This window comes from Prosopis cineraria, unplaced genomic scaffold (genome assembly GCF_029017545.1).
Source record: "Prosopis cineraria cultivar Desert tree isolate PC_DT_omini unplaced genomic scaffold, ASM2901754v1 PC7, whole genome shotgun sequence".
Lineage (NCBI taxonomy): Eukaryota > Viridiplantae > Streptophyta > Magnoliopsida > Fabales > Fabaceae > Prosopis > Prosopis cineraria.
The window spans coordinates 10771720-10786578 of record NW_026555338.1 but is presented as its reverse complement, the minus strand read 5'-3'; the positions used below and the strand labels follow the sequence as shown (position 1 = coordinate 10786578).

Genomic DNA, 14859 nt, shown 5'->3' with positions numbered 1-14859 from the left:
GAGCTACCTTGAGACAAATGAGGTGGAGGGTCACGGCCAAAGGTGTTTTGATAGGATCCTCTTTGTTGATTGTCTTGTAAAGCCACATTTAGATTTGAATAGGAGAAATTAGAATGGTCTCTCCATGAAGGGTTGTAAGTATTAGAATAAGCTCCTTGCCCTTGCCTCCCACCATAGGATTGTTTTCCATTGTAGATAGCATTTACTTGTTCAAACTTAATAGGACAATTGCTTTCTACATGCATAGGTGAGTCACAAAAAGTACAAGAATAAGGGACAAGTGCTTGAGAAGTACTTACATTGCTCACTTGAGATATTTGTGGAGCCAACATTCTCCCAATCTTGGCAGCTAGCAAGTCCACATATGAATCATTAAGAATTGAAGAACCTACCATATTCACATTTCTCTTTTTCCTTGTAGAGTATTGAGCACCACTTGAAGCCATCTTGTCAATTAGTTCCCAAGCCTTTAAGGAAGTGAGGTCAATCAAGCATTCCATCACTAGCGGCATCAATGTTAACTTTGTCTCTTGGAATCAAGCCCTCATAGAAATATTGGACTAAATTCTCACTAGAAATTTGATGGTGTGGGCATTTAGCCAAAAGGCCTTGGAATCTAGTCCAATACTCATAGAGACTCTCATCCTCTCCTTGTTGGACCCCATAGATTTGCTTCCTCAAATTGGTGACCTTGGAATTTGGAAAGAATTTATTTAAGAAGAGTCTTCTTAGCTCGGCCCATGTGCTCACTTTCACATAAGAAGGGTAGTTGAAATACCACTCCTTTGCTAAACCTTCAAGAGAAAATACAAAAGCCTTAGCTTGAACATCATCAACATTTGCATGCATAGGCTTCATAGTATCACAAACCAATAGCAAAGTATGCAAAAACCTATGGCAATCCTCTCCTGGTAACCCATGAAATTTAGGCAATGCATTAATCAAAGAGGATTTAATTTCAAATTGAACATTAGTAGGAGGAACATATAAGCCATAAGGATTATCATCCCAATTAGGTTGAGTTAATTGCCTAATTCTCCTCTCCTCTCTAGGGTTATGCAAGCCTTCAAATTCATTATTAACATGGCCATCATCATGTAAATTCTCATTCCCATTCCCATGGCCCTCATTATGCACATGCTCATGTCCAAAGATACCTTCCATTGTTGAATTGCAAACCAAATGAGAATCAAGAATAGGTTGTGATCTTCTCAATCTAGAAATAGTCCTTTCAATTTTTGGATCTAATTCAACAAAAGAGGTATGTTTTCTTCGGGTCATGCACTAATCAAGCTCAAGAAAATTAAGAACAAAGAACAAGCCAAACTAAAATGCAAATCAACACGAAACAATTCAAAACACACAAAAGCAAGAGAAATAATTTTTTTTTATTTTTTTTAATATACTCAATGGCAACAAAATGAAAAAAAAATAACACCAAACAAGTAGAAAGAGAGTTAGAAATGCTCAATCAAGAAGCTTTGGCAATTCTGAAATTCGCACAGTAGGCTCTCTGGAGACAGTGAACTTGTGAATTTTCTATCAGCAAATCCACATGATAAATTCCCCTGAAACTTTTATGAGAAACACAAGAGATATACAGGAAAATTATATAAAACTTTCAGATTACAATTCCTTCCCAATCGTTCCCAGAATTTTTCACAAGTTGGTCCTCAGGTCTGGAGAAACAGGATTTCGTCCAGAAGACCTTTAGAGCTTCTAACAAACTTTTAAATAGGAAAATGAAAAAATTGAAGAAAATAATAAACACAAGAAACAAAGATAAGACAGTGATAAGAAAAATGAAACTAGAATCAATCAATTTGAACGCACAATGAGGAAGATATGCTAACTCAAAGTTGAAATAGGGTTTTGGGAATCCTCTGTAATAGCTCCCTGGACCTTGTTAGATTGTAAAATTTCCACAGGACACTTCCCACGTCCAAAATTAACCAAACCAATTTTAAAGTGAAGCTAAGATATAGAGCTTTCAATGAAATAAATTTCAAGTTCAAATTCCCACAGACTCATTCCTAGTTAATTTTTCAATTTCAGATAGAGATACTAGAAACAGAGTATTTTCAGCTCTACACCAAACCAACGAAAATTGGACTAAATTTTTTTTTTCTTTTTCAAAACAGAAAAAACACTCAAAACACACAAAAAACACTAAACAAAACACAAAACACAAAATTTTATAATTTTTCAAAAAATTTTCCAGGAACACTAAAAATGTAAATTAAGTACTAAACAATCTTAGAATTAAACTTAAACCATTCCCCGGCAACGGTGCCAAAATTTTGATAGGAAATTAGTCGCTTATCCTCAAAATTACACTAAAGCTAACCCTAATGCAATATAGGGCCAACCCTAGATCATCTCCCAAGGAATGGTTTTAAGTCTAATTGAAAGTTATCTAGTGAAATAAATCAACCAAAGTTTGTAGGAATTTAGTTACCTAGCTAATTACCTAATATGCAAGTAATTAACATGCTAGTGAAAGTGAGTGAAATGAACTTTCCTTTTCACAATAATGGAACCCTAGAGATTAGTTGATTTTGGACTCATTATCTTCTCATGATTAGGCTAAGTTTAGCTTCCCTTTCCTCTTAACTAAAGCTGTCATGACTTAAGAAAATTATCCTAAGCCAATTAACCTAATTAGCTAACCTCCCTAGGTCTTAGATTAAAGTCCCTAGTTCAATTAACCAATTGGTGAAGACATTAGCCAAGTGATTCACTCAAAATCCTCTCTCAACAGCCATGGTCAAACACATAAATTGAGCAACCACAAGATTATGTCAAGCTACTCAACAACACAAGCATTAACACCACAAGATTATGCAATATTAACACAAGAAATTCACTAATTGAAAAACACAAGATTATGTGCCAAACAAAGAGTGGCAAAATTCAGTCATGAATTTCCAAGGAAGAAATAAAATGAAACAATCCTCTCTCTTTACATCAACATCAAATTCAAATTAGAATTTATAAGCTAAGATGATTAAACCCTAGATTAAGGAATCTAACAATCTAGTAAAAAGAGAAGAGGATAGGAAACAAAAGAACTTAGCCAATTTGAAGCTCAAGACTCATCCTCCATCTTCATCTCTCTAGGATTCCACAAAGAAACTTAGCCAACCTTCATCTTCAAGAACCCTGGTGATTGCTTGTGAAGGCCAAACTCCATAGCTCTTGAATGATGGAAATGAGCTTCAATCCTTGTAAAAATGGAAGGGATGGAACGAAAATGAAGAGAGGAGAAGAATGGTATGAGTTTTGTGGAGGTTTGGTGGCTGAAAATGGAGGTTAGGATGCTGGAAAATGAAGAACAAAAGAGAGAAAATGAAGAACACTATGAACAAGAGAGAGAGAATGTGGAAAATGAATGAGATATGTGTTGGATCCCACTTGGGGCTTAAAATGGCGTGCTCCTTGGTGTCTCCTATCAGCTGAAGCTTAATTAAAATAAGGAAAAAGAAATTAAAATGTAAGTGGGAGCCTTGTCACACTTGCAAGGTGGCAACTTCCTATTGGTTTGTAGATGATTCCAATGTGTGCTTAATTTCCCATGTGTCATCCATATCATTTTAACTGATTTAATCCCTCAAAATAATCATAATTCACGTGCAAACCATTAGCCATTGACCTCAAGGAGTGTTGACCTCAATTGCCTAATTGATGCACAAGTCACATGCCACCTATGTCACATAAATCACATAATTCAATTAAATAGCATATGATATAAAAAAATCTAATTCATGTTCAGAACTAAATTTATAATTAGAAGGGAGAATTTATTAAATTAATCAAGTTTCAGGCTGTACAAAATTATATAAAAATTTTCACACAAAGGCAAACCAAAAACTAGGACAAACTAAGACACTTAAGAAAGTGTTGACTTTTTTATTTAATTACTCCCAAACTAAAATGAATTTTAAAAATATAATTTCACCATTCATCAAATGGACATAAAATGCACTTTGTCAATTTTTCTTGTACATTTTCTCAAAATTTTATTTTTTGGACCAAAATGCCCCTAGTGCACTGAACCTAGAAACTTAGGCAAAATTACAAATCTAATGCAATGTGTGCACTTGAAGGTGATAAATCATTAATAAAAGGGTCCTAATTGATAAATAAAAGTGGGTAACAAATGTGTTCTATCATAGACCATTGGTGCATAAAGTCATAATCTCAAACGATCTCGGATCTCACGAGAATAGAATCATTGTGCCCAAGTATCTTGATAAAACGGGTTGGTTACTAAAAATGGAAAACAATGATAAAATACCATGCCATGAATTTCACAAAATTTGATTATCCATAAGAACATTCCAAATTCTAAGAAAAAACTACCGTCACTCTATCACTATAAATAGAGTACCAAATCATAGAAGAGGACACAGACATCACTCAAAAGACTCGCACTTTGCACCCATACTTTTTAGGTTTATCGGTTAGTTTTTTTTCATTCTAGACTTGTAACCATTTATGTTTTGTAACCTTTTAGTAGTAATCAAACACTTTTTCTACCAAGTCTTGCATATCTTTTACATCTAGGTAAACTATGATAAGGAAGCCCGAGAACCTTTTGTTACTGATTAAGACTCAGTGTCTCTAGCATGCTTGGTAATTTGTTGTTCCTGACGAACAGTATGGTAGAACTTGAGTTACTGAGATGACGCTAGTACTCACCCACTTCTTTAACATTTTTTAGTAAGCTTAGAGCAAAAAAGGGAAGCATCTGGAAGTTTAAGGCTTAGCTTAACTAAGCCTTGAGTCCCATTTTAGTTTATAGAATAATCAATTGCCACTTTCATTTAGGATTAATCTATTGCTTTGTTTATTATTTATTCATGATTTACTTATATGGAGTAAATATTTTATAATAATACTTTTGCACTAAGACTTTTACAGAAAAATAGATATTTGAGCATGAAGTTCACAAATGTATATATACTTTATGAAAAAGAAATATTAACCTAAAATTTTTATAACATTAGTAGCCTTTTCTTTAACTGGTTTAATCCTTTTTTACCAAGGTTAATTTTTAAGTATCTATTGATTAGATGAATTTTTGTTATAACCATGGTAGCCCTATGAAACTTAGATTAACTCTTTTCTATCATGTTTACTTCTTATAAATAAATTTGAGAATTTGTTTTAAACTTTTATACCATGGTATTATTTTAATTGGTTTAAATATTTTTATTACCATGGTATTTGATTAAATTTTTAGTTAGTAAAATTAAGGTGTTACACAAAAAACCTATCATTATGAGTGGGCACCAGCCCTCACATGTAATATCCTAAATTTCTTAATCCTAAGTTTAAAGGTTAATCTAGGGTGAAGTAAAAATTAAAGTGGGATTAGATATTCAAATGATTAATTGTTATTTTGACTTGTTTGTGTGTTGTATGAATAGATATGGGTGATAGAACTGCATTTCGAGTTAAAGCAAGTGCGCGTGGTGAGAATTAATCTCATTGTGTCACGTGCCACGGCTTGTACTGCGTGCGCTGCAATGTATGGACCAGAAATTTACTTCATAAGTCATGAAATTTTAGAAATTTCAGAGGACAAAATTTGAGAAACACACAAGATAGAGAGAGGAGAAGGGCTAAGGAACTAGGTTAAGTCATTTTGGAGTGGTGGAAGGTGATTCGGATTGATAACTTTCCAAGTAAGCTACATAAAACTCTTACCTTCCATTCTACACAAATTTCTCTGAAAATGAGTAATAGGGAAATTGAATTGATGGAATTTGAGGGGTCTGATTCTTATCCAATAGTAATAAAAAGGTTTTCAAAAGTTAAATTAGAGCTTTGTGTCTGGTTTAGAGCTGAACGATAGAGCTTTCAACTCGGAGGCTAAATTTTAGCCTTTAGAGAGAGAAAGTTAGGGCAAAAATTTGATCTGAGAGAAATAAGATGGGTTGAGGTGATGTAAAGTAGTAATTAGGTAGTCATGGACTTAGAATGGATGAATGGAAAAGAGTTTACAGATGAATATAGCCTTAAGTAGTAAAATAAAAAAGAGTTTTTAGTCAACACGGACCAAATGATTAAAATGTGCCAAATGAGTTCAGATTGGCATATTGGACGCGTGAGAAGAGGAAGGAATCTTGAGATAAGCTTGTGCGATAGTGAAAATCCACGAGTAACCTTTCTAATGATAGAAGGGTTGAGGTAATTGGATAATTTCCTTTGGTTTATTGTTTATTGTAATTGTATGTTAGTATACTATGTAATCCATGAAATGGTTTCAAATTAAGCATGTTTTATAGCATTGAGTGATTGTTGTGTGTGAAATAGCTTTTGATTGAAATAAGCATAGAAATGTGTTTTGTAATGATAAGTATTATATCTTATATATAAGAAAGTGTTAAATGATAACTGGAAACCTTAGATGGTTTGAGAAAGCATGATTTTAGGGGTAGGAGTTCACTCGAGTGTGTAGGGAGTGATAAAGACCATATGGCAAGGTTTTCTTAGTATACTATTAGGGTGCGGTGTTGGAAACAATTCTCCTAGGGTCTTGAAAGGTGTGGTGTTGGAGAAGATCTTGTTAGTACCTGTTAAGGTACGGTGTTAGAGATGAGAGACTCCTTAGTATCTTTAGGATATAGTGTTGGAGTCAACAACGCTCCATTGTGTGTATTAGAGGAAACCATAGTTTGTATTATGCATTAGAACATCTTTGATCGAGTGATTCTACCACTGCAGGTGAGCTCAAGACTAATGAAAGTATACATTGTTTTGAGATGAGTCTATGGTTTCGTGTCAGGGTGATTTGGAGGTTTGGTTGGTATAGATCATGCTAGTATTTTTTACGATATGATGAAAAGGTGAAAATGAAATGTGATATGTGATGTAAATACTACTTTATGAGGTTTTTAATGGTATATTATGTTGACTTTCATATTGTTGCATGTGATAGTCAATAGGAGTGAGTTGTTTTGTTATTGAGATTTTTATCTTACTCCCATGGTTACATGTTTATAGGACCAGGAAGTGATCAAGCCAAGGGAAGAGAGTCTGGATCAGTTTAAGTTGTGAAGCTGTGGACTCTGAGGTTGTGTAATGAACTGAATTAAGATTTGTATGTATAAGTGTATATGAGTTTTCATAGGGTTACATGCATGTATTGAACTGAGTTTTTTTGAAGTCTAGCCCGATTGATTGTATATGTGATGAAATGAAATGAAAAGGGGCTATAACTTGGAGTATATGCATGCAATGGTTGTTTATGTTGGTGAATCTTATACCAAAGGACAAATTATGATGAAATGAGTTATTTAGGGGCTAAGATTGTATTATAAATATGATTGCATATGTATGAGTTGAGAAATAGCCAAGTGGGCTATGTTATGCCAAGAAATTTTTGATATATGAGTTGATCATAAAGGGGTCAATTTTTGATATATGAGTATGATTGTGATTAATTGAGGCCAATCAGGTATATTAGATCCTTTTGGACTTGATTCAAGGCTTAGTGCGGTCTAATGAGAGTAAAGGATCGATTCGAGTGCTTTGGTGTGTAAAATTTTTAGAAAAAGTGACTTTTTGCATTTGGATGTCTAAATTTTGATTGGACTATTAGATCATGTCTAAACCTATCTCATTAGTTAGTATACGAGTTAAGCTTCATGTAGGCACTTGAATCACTCCAATCGGATGTCGTATGAGAAATTGGTACACGCCGGAAGTTTGTTATTTTTTTGCTTTCAAAATGACAACAGAAAAATGGACAGGCATGCCACAGCACATGGTGACACATGCTGCGATGCACGATATAGACAGGGCAAGTGTATGGCTCTATGCTATATGCCGTGGCACATTGACTGTCTGCCATGACGCATGGACCAAAATTTAGTTTTATCTTGTGATAAAATGCATACAATTGAGATAGGAATACTAGTGGGTTATGTTCACTATGTAATTGAGGTGTGTATGATTTACTTCCATTGTGTTTTTCTCCGATTGTGCTATGAACTGACCAATTTTATAAGACAAGTCGTCAACCAAAGCATTTAAAATGAAATTTGATTATTGTGTTTGATATGAGGCAGTGGTAACATCATAATCTTCTTCTATATTAAGTGGATACAGGAAGAGGTTACAATTTTGGTATTAGTTTCTCAATTTCAAGACCAGATTGTTATTGATGCATTCATTTAGAAATATGGCAACTTATCTTGTTCATTACACAACTCTTTCCCTAATGTCTTTTATGTTTGGTATTTTCATCCTTAGGAGGGGAGAAATAGTACAGTATGAGAGGTACTCGTGCGAAAATAGTAGTATCTAGACGGGTTGTAGAGGAGGAAGGGGAGCCGGAAGTTCAATTGGTTCAGCCGCAAAAGGATAGACGTGATGAGCTATTGGAAGAGCTCAAGGATATGGTTGTTGATATAAGACAAACTGTTAGGGATCATGACATGATCCTAAGGGGTAGAGAGCAAGAAGAAAGAGTTGAAGCTCAGAATATCCCAGTACAAGAAGCACATAGTAGACCTGGACCGTCTTGAAATTTAGGTAGTGGACTAGAAGTTCCTGGCACTGATCCATCTATTGATCATGCTTGGAAGATGTTCGTTCGATTCAATCCGCCAACATTTGATGAAAGTATAAGGGAAGGTGAAGCTGAATTGTGGATAGAACTAATGGAAACCATCTTTAAGGTAGTGATCTATATTGTAGAGTAGAAAGTTATCTTAGCCAAGATGTAGTTGGTTAGTACTGCTAAGAGGTGGTGGGAATTTTTTAGACCAACTGGTGGTATTCGTTTGAGCTGGGATGAGTTCAAGAGAATATTCCTTGATCAATACTTTCCAGTCTCATTCAGAACTGAGAAGGAAGAGGAATTTCATGCTTTCAAGCAGGGAGACCTAGACAAGGAAGAATTTATAAGAAAATTTAATGACATATCAACTTATTCCACATATCTTCAACATAGTAATGACTCAAGGTTGAAAGCTGAGAGATTACTTGAAAAGATGAGACTCGAGTACAGGCAACAGATAACATTGCTTAATGTGATAACATATGAGGAGATGTGCCATAAGCTGAGGGTAGCTGCTAGGTGTGGTAGGAAAGCAAATGCTGAAAGGAGATGAGATAATATGGGGAGGTTTTCATCTTCTATAGGTCCGACTAGTGGAATCTTAAAGAGGACTAAGTTCAGTGCAAGCAGTTCCAATTCTTCTAGAAGAAGAGGTTTCAATTGAGGATTGCAATCTTGACCTGTGCATAGAGGGTTAATACAGAAGGGTGGTGGTGTGAGAATTGGGCCTCTACAGTCTTCGAGGCAAGCGTCGAATGTTCTAACTCCAACTTTGAGTACTAGAAGGATGCCCTAATGCAACATATGTGGCAAATCTCATCTGAGAAGATGTTGGGCTTGTTACAAGTATGGTAAGTCGGGTCATATAGCGAGGCAATGCCCAGAGGGCAGAGTTAAGGGGACTGAGCAGAGATCGATGGTTCATCGCTGAGTATTTGCGGTTACACAAGAAGAGGCCAGAGCATCTTTGAATCTGATCAGAGGTATGATTTCTGTAAATGGTCACAAAGTAAAGGCATTATTTGATTCGAGTGTCACCCATTCTTTTGTGTCTAAGGAATGTGTGGATAGATTGAAATTATCTTTACAAGAATTATTTGTGCTTATTAAAGTGACAACACCTTCTGGATCGTCTAGTATTACAAGTCAAGCTTGTCAGAATGTGGAGATTCGATTTGAGGACAGGGTTTCCAAGATCGATCTAATTTGTATTCTTATGAGAGGAATGGATATGATAACTAGTATGGATTAGCTAGCAACAAATAATGCTACGCTTGATTGTGCCAAAAGAGTGGTTTCCTTACCAGTGTTGTGCATAGCTGTGGAATCTTCAAAGCAACTTAAGTTTTTATTAGTAGTAAGTATGGAGAAGTTGATTTGGCAAGGTTGTGATGCCTATATGGTATTCTTTACAGCAGCATGGTATATGATGGTAGGCTCGAGAAGATTGGAATAATAAGTGAGTTCCCAAAGGTATTTTCAGAAGAAATGACTAGATTACCTCCTAAAAGAAAATTTGAGTTCTCAACTAAATTGGTTCTTGGAACGAACTAATATCAAAAGGCCTTTATAGAATGTCACCGTCTGAATTAGCTGAGCTAAAGAAGCAGATTGAAGATTTGTTAGAGAAGGGATTCATCAGACTAAGTGTATTACCTTGGGATCACCGGTATTGTTTGTGAGAAAGAAGGATGGCAGTTTGCGACTGTGCATCGATTACCAAAATTGAACAAGGTCATTGTAAAGAACAAGTATCCTCTACCAAGGATAGATGATCTTTTAGATCAATTAGCTGGTGCCTTAGTCTTTTTTAAAATTGATTTGAGGTCAGGGTATCATCAGTTGAGAGTTAGTGCTATAGATGTACCCAAGACAGCTTTCAAAACTGGTATGGCCATTATGAATTCTTGGTTATGCCATTTGGTTTAACCAATGCACCAGTAGTGTTCATGGATTATATGAACCGAATCTTTAGGCTGTACTTGGATCAGTTTGTAGTGGTCTTTATAGACGACATCCTGATCTATTCTGAGAATGAGAAGCAACATGCAAGGCATTTGAGGATGGTACTATAGATTTTGAAAGACAGAAAGTTGTATGCCAAGCTGAGTAACTGTGAGTTTTGGTTGAGAGAGGTGAGATTTTTGGGACATGTGGTGTCTACGGATGGAATTTTAGTAGATCCACATAAGGTTGATGTAGTGTTGAAGTGGGAACATCCTAATTCAGTTACAGAGATACGTAGTTTTCTAGGGTTAGCTAGGTATTATTGACGATTTATTTAAGGATTTTCCCAGATAGCTTCTTCTTCGACTAAACTAACCCGAAAAGATTAGCCTTATATATGGGATGATCGGTGTGAAGTAGCATTTCAGAAGCTAAAAGAGAAATTAACCACTATGCCAGTGTTGATTATTCCTAATCTAAGGTTACTTTACGAGGTATACACTAATGCATTATTAAAAGGTCTTAGTTATGTCTTGATGCAAGACAATCAAGTAATAGCTTATGCTTCATGACAATTGAGACCACATTAGGAGAATTATCCTGTGCATGATTTAGAGCTTGCAACAGTGGTCTTTGCTCTAAAGATTTGGCACCATTACCTGTATGGTGTAGTGTTCACTGTGTTTAGCGACCATAAGAGTTTGAAATACCTGATAGATTAAAAGGAACTAAATATAAGGCAAAGAAGGTGGATGGAGCTTCTTAAGATTATAACTTTGAATTCAAATACCATTTGGGTAAAGCTAATGTGGTTGCTAATGCTTTGAGCCAGAAGACTTTATATGTGGCAAGTATTATGGTTAAGGAATACAGATTGATGGAGTTGTTCGTTGAGTCGCAGCAAGATGTGCCATTAAAGGCATTAGTTAGTTCCTATTCCACTGAGATTAGCAATGATTTCTAGAAGGAATTGAGAATGGCACAACTAAAAGATGAGAGTCTTTTAAAGATTAAAGAAGAGATTGAAGCAGATCAAGCTATTGAGTTTAGATTCAATGATGATGGTTTCATGGTTTATCAGGATAGGATTTGTGTTCCTGATGATTTAGATCTAAGAAAGGTTATCTTGAATGAGGGTCACTATAGCAAGTATATGATCCATCCGAGAGCTATAAAGATGTACCAGGATGTGAAGCGGTATTAGTAGTGGCCTGGTATGAAGAAAGATGTAATGAAGTTTGTGACTCGATGTTTGACCTGTCAAAAGGTTAAGATATAGCACTAAAGACCAGCAAGAATGTTACAACTGTTGGATATTCCTACGTGAAAATGGGAGAGCATTTCTATGGATTTTATAACTAGGTTACTACGAACTCAATCTGGACATGATGCCATTTGGGTTATAGTGTACTTACTAAATTGGCTCATTTCTTAGCAATTCGGATTAGTGATTCTTTGGAAAAGTTGGCAGAGATTGATGTCCGAGAAATGGTAAGGTTACATGGTATGCCGAAGAGTATAATTTCTGATAGAAATCCAAGATTTACTTCCAAGTTTTTGGGAGCTTTACATATCATCCATAAATAGATAGGCAGACAGAACAAACCATATAGACTTTAGAAGATATGTTGAGAGCTTATGTATTGGAGTTGAAAGGTAGCTGGGATAGCCATCTCCCTTTGGCTAAATTTGCTTTTAATAATAGTTATCACTCTAGTATACAAATGGCACCGTATGAGGCATTATATGGGAGAAAATGTAGATCACCTCTTTAATAGATAGAGTTGAGTGAAAGGAGTATGTTAGGATCGGATATTATGGATCAGACAGCTCAAAAGATTGAATTGGTCAGGCAAAAGCTGTTAACAGCACAGATTAGGAAAAAGAGTTACACAGATAGGCATAGAAGGCCGTTAGAGTTCCTAGTGGGAGACCATGTATTTCTAAGGGTTACACCAATGACGGGAATCGGGAGATTGATAACAGCTAAGAAATTGACTCCTAAATTCATCAGTCCTTCCAAGATTCTATAAAGAATTGGACCAATTGCCTACAGGACTGCTTTGCCACCACAGTTATCGGGTGTGCATGAGGTGTTTCACGTATCTTAGCTTAAGAAATATCAACCTAATCCTTTGCACGTGATAAAACTGAAGGAGATTGAACTCTAGGAGAATTTAACCTATAACGTTGAGCCAGATTGAATCATAGATGAGAAAGAGAAGCAGTTAAGGAACAAGACTATATGATTAGTTAAAGTTTTCTAGTGAAGCATGGCTCCGGTGATGCTACCTAGGAGACAAAGGATAGAATGAAGCAACAGTACCCTTACCTGTTTCTATAGGTATATATTTATGTCTTTTATGAATTTTGAGAGAAAAATTCTTAAAAGGAGGGGAGAACTGTAATATCCTAAATTTTTCAATCCTGAGTTTAGAGGTTAATCAAGGGTGAAGTGGAACTTAAAGTGGGATTAGAGATTCGGATGATTAATTGGTATTTTGACTTGTTTGTGTGTTGTATGAACAGATATAGATGATAGGAGTGTGTTTCGGGTCAAAGCAAGTACACGTGGTGAGAATAAATCTCACTGTGCCATGTGTCATGACTTGTGCTGCGTGCACCACAGCGCATGGACCAAAAATTCACTTCATAAGTCATGAAATTTCAGAAATTTCAAGGGAGAGAATTTGAGAAACACACAAGACAGAGAGAGGAGAACGGCTGAGGAGCTAGGTTAAGTTATTTTAGAGTGGTGGAAGGTGATTCAGATTAGTAACTTGCCAGGTAAGCTATGTATAACTCTTACCTTCCATTGTACACAAATTTCTCTAAAAATAAGTTATAGGGAAATTAAATCGGATGGAATTTGAGGGGTTTGATTCTTGCCCAATAGTAATAAAAAGGTTCTTCAAAGTTAAATTAGAGCTTTGTGTCTAGTTTAAAGCTGAACGGAAATCTGATTTAAGAGAAATAAGACTAGTTGAGGTGATGTAAAGTAGTAATTGGATAGTCACAGACTTAGAATGGATGAATGGAAAAGAGTTTACAGATGAATATAGCCCTAAGTAGTAAAATAAAAGAGTTTTTGGTCAACATGGACCAAATGACTAAAATGTGCCAAATGTGTTCAGATTGGTATATTGGACGCGTGAGTAGAAGAAGGAAGCTTGAGATAAGCGTGTGTGATAGTGAAAATCTATGGGTAACCTTTCTAGTGATAGAAGGATTGAGGTAACTGGATAATTTTCTTTGGTTTACTGTTTATTGTAATTGTATGTTAGTATAAAATGTAATGTATGAAATGGTTTCAAATTAAGCATGTTTTATAGCATTGAGTGATTGTTATGTGTGAAACGGCTTTTAATTGAAATAAGCATGGAAATGTGTTTTGTAATGAAAAGTATTATATGTTATGTATAAGAAAGTGTTAAATGATAAATGGGAACCTTAAATGGTTCAAGAAAGCATGATCTTAGGGTATGTTTGGTTGGGGGGGAAGGGAGGGGAAATTTTAAAATTTCCCCTCCTCCCTTCCCCTCCAAAATCTCCCCCTAAATTGGGGGGAGCTCCCCTCCCCTTCCCTCCCATTGAACCAAACAAGGCCTTCGGGGTGGGAGTTCACCTGAGTGTGTAGGGGATGATAAAGACCATATGACAAAGTTTCCTTAGTACCTTGTTAGGGTACGGTGTTGGAAACAATTCTCCTTAGTGCCTTGATAGGTGTGGTATTGGAGAAGATCTCATTAATGCCTGTTAAGGTACGGTATTGGAGATGAGAGACTCCTTAGTGTCCTTGTGATACGGGTTGGAGTCAACAACGCTCTATTGTGTGTATTAGAGGAAATCATACTCTGTATTATGCATTAGAACATCTTTGACTGAGTGATTCTACCACTGCAGGTGAGCTCAAGACTAATGAAAGTGTACATTGGTCTGAGATGAGTTTATGGTTTCGTGTCGGGGTGATTTGGAGATTTGGTTGGCAGAGATCATCCTAGTATTTTATGCGATATGATGAAAAGTTGAAAATGAAATGTGATATGTGATGTAAATACTACTTTATGTGGTTTTTAATGGAATATTATGTTGACTTTTATATTATTGCATGTGATAGTCAATAGCAGTGAGTTATTTTGTTACCAAGATTTTTATCTCACCCCCGTGGTTACATGTTTATAGGACTGGGAAGTGATTGGGCCAAGGAAAGAGAGTCTAGACAGGTTTGAGTTGTGAAGCCGTGTACTCTGAGGTTGTATAATAAACTGAATTAAGATTTGTATGTATAAGTGTATATGAGTTTCGATAGGGTTGTATGCATGTATTGAACTGGGTTTTTG

The 14859-nt window shown here is 35.7% G+C and overlaps 1 non-coding gene across 1 annotated transcript; it reads left to right on the top strand.

The window, feature by feature from the left end:
- The first annotated feature begins 577 nt into the window (after positions 1-577).
- On the top strand, positions 578-684 carry LOC129316912 (small nucleolar RNA R71). The gene has a single exon (XR_008594838.1). It is a non-coding gene; the product is annotated as a small nucleolar RNA R71 (small nucleolar RNA).
- The last annotated feature ends 14175 nt before the right edge of the window (positions 685-14859 follow it).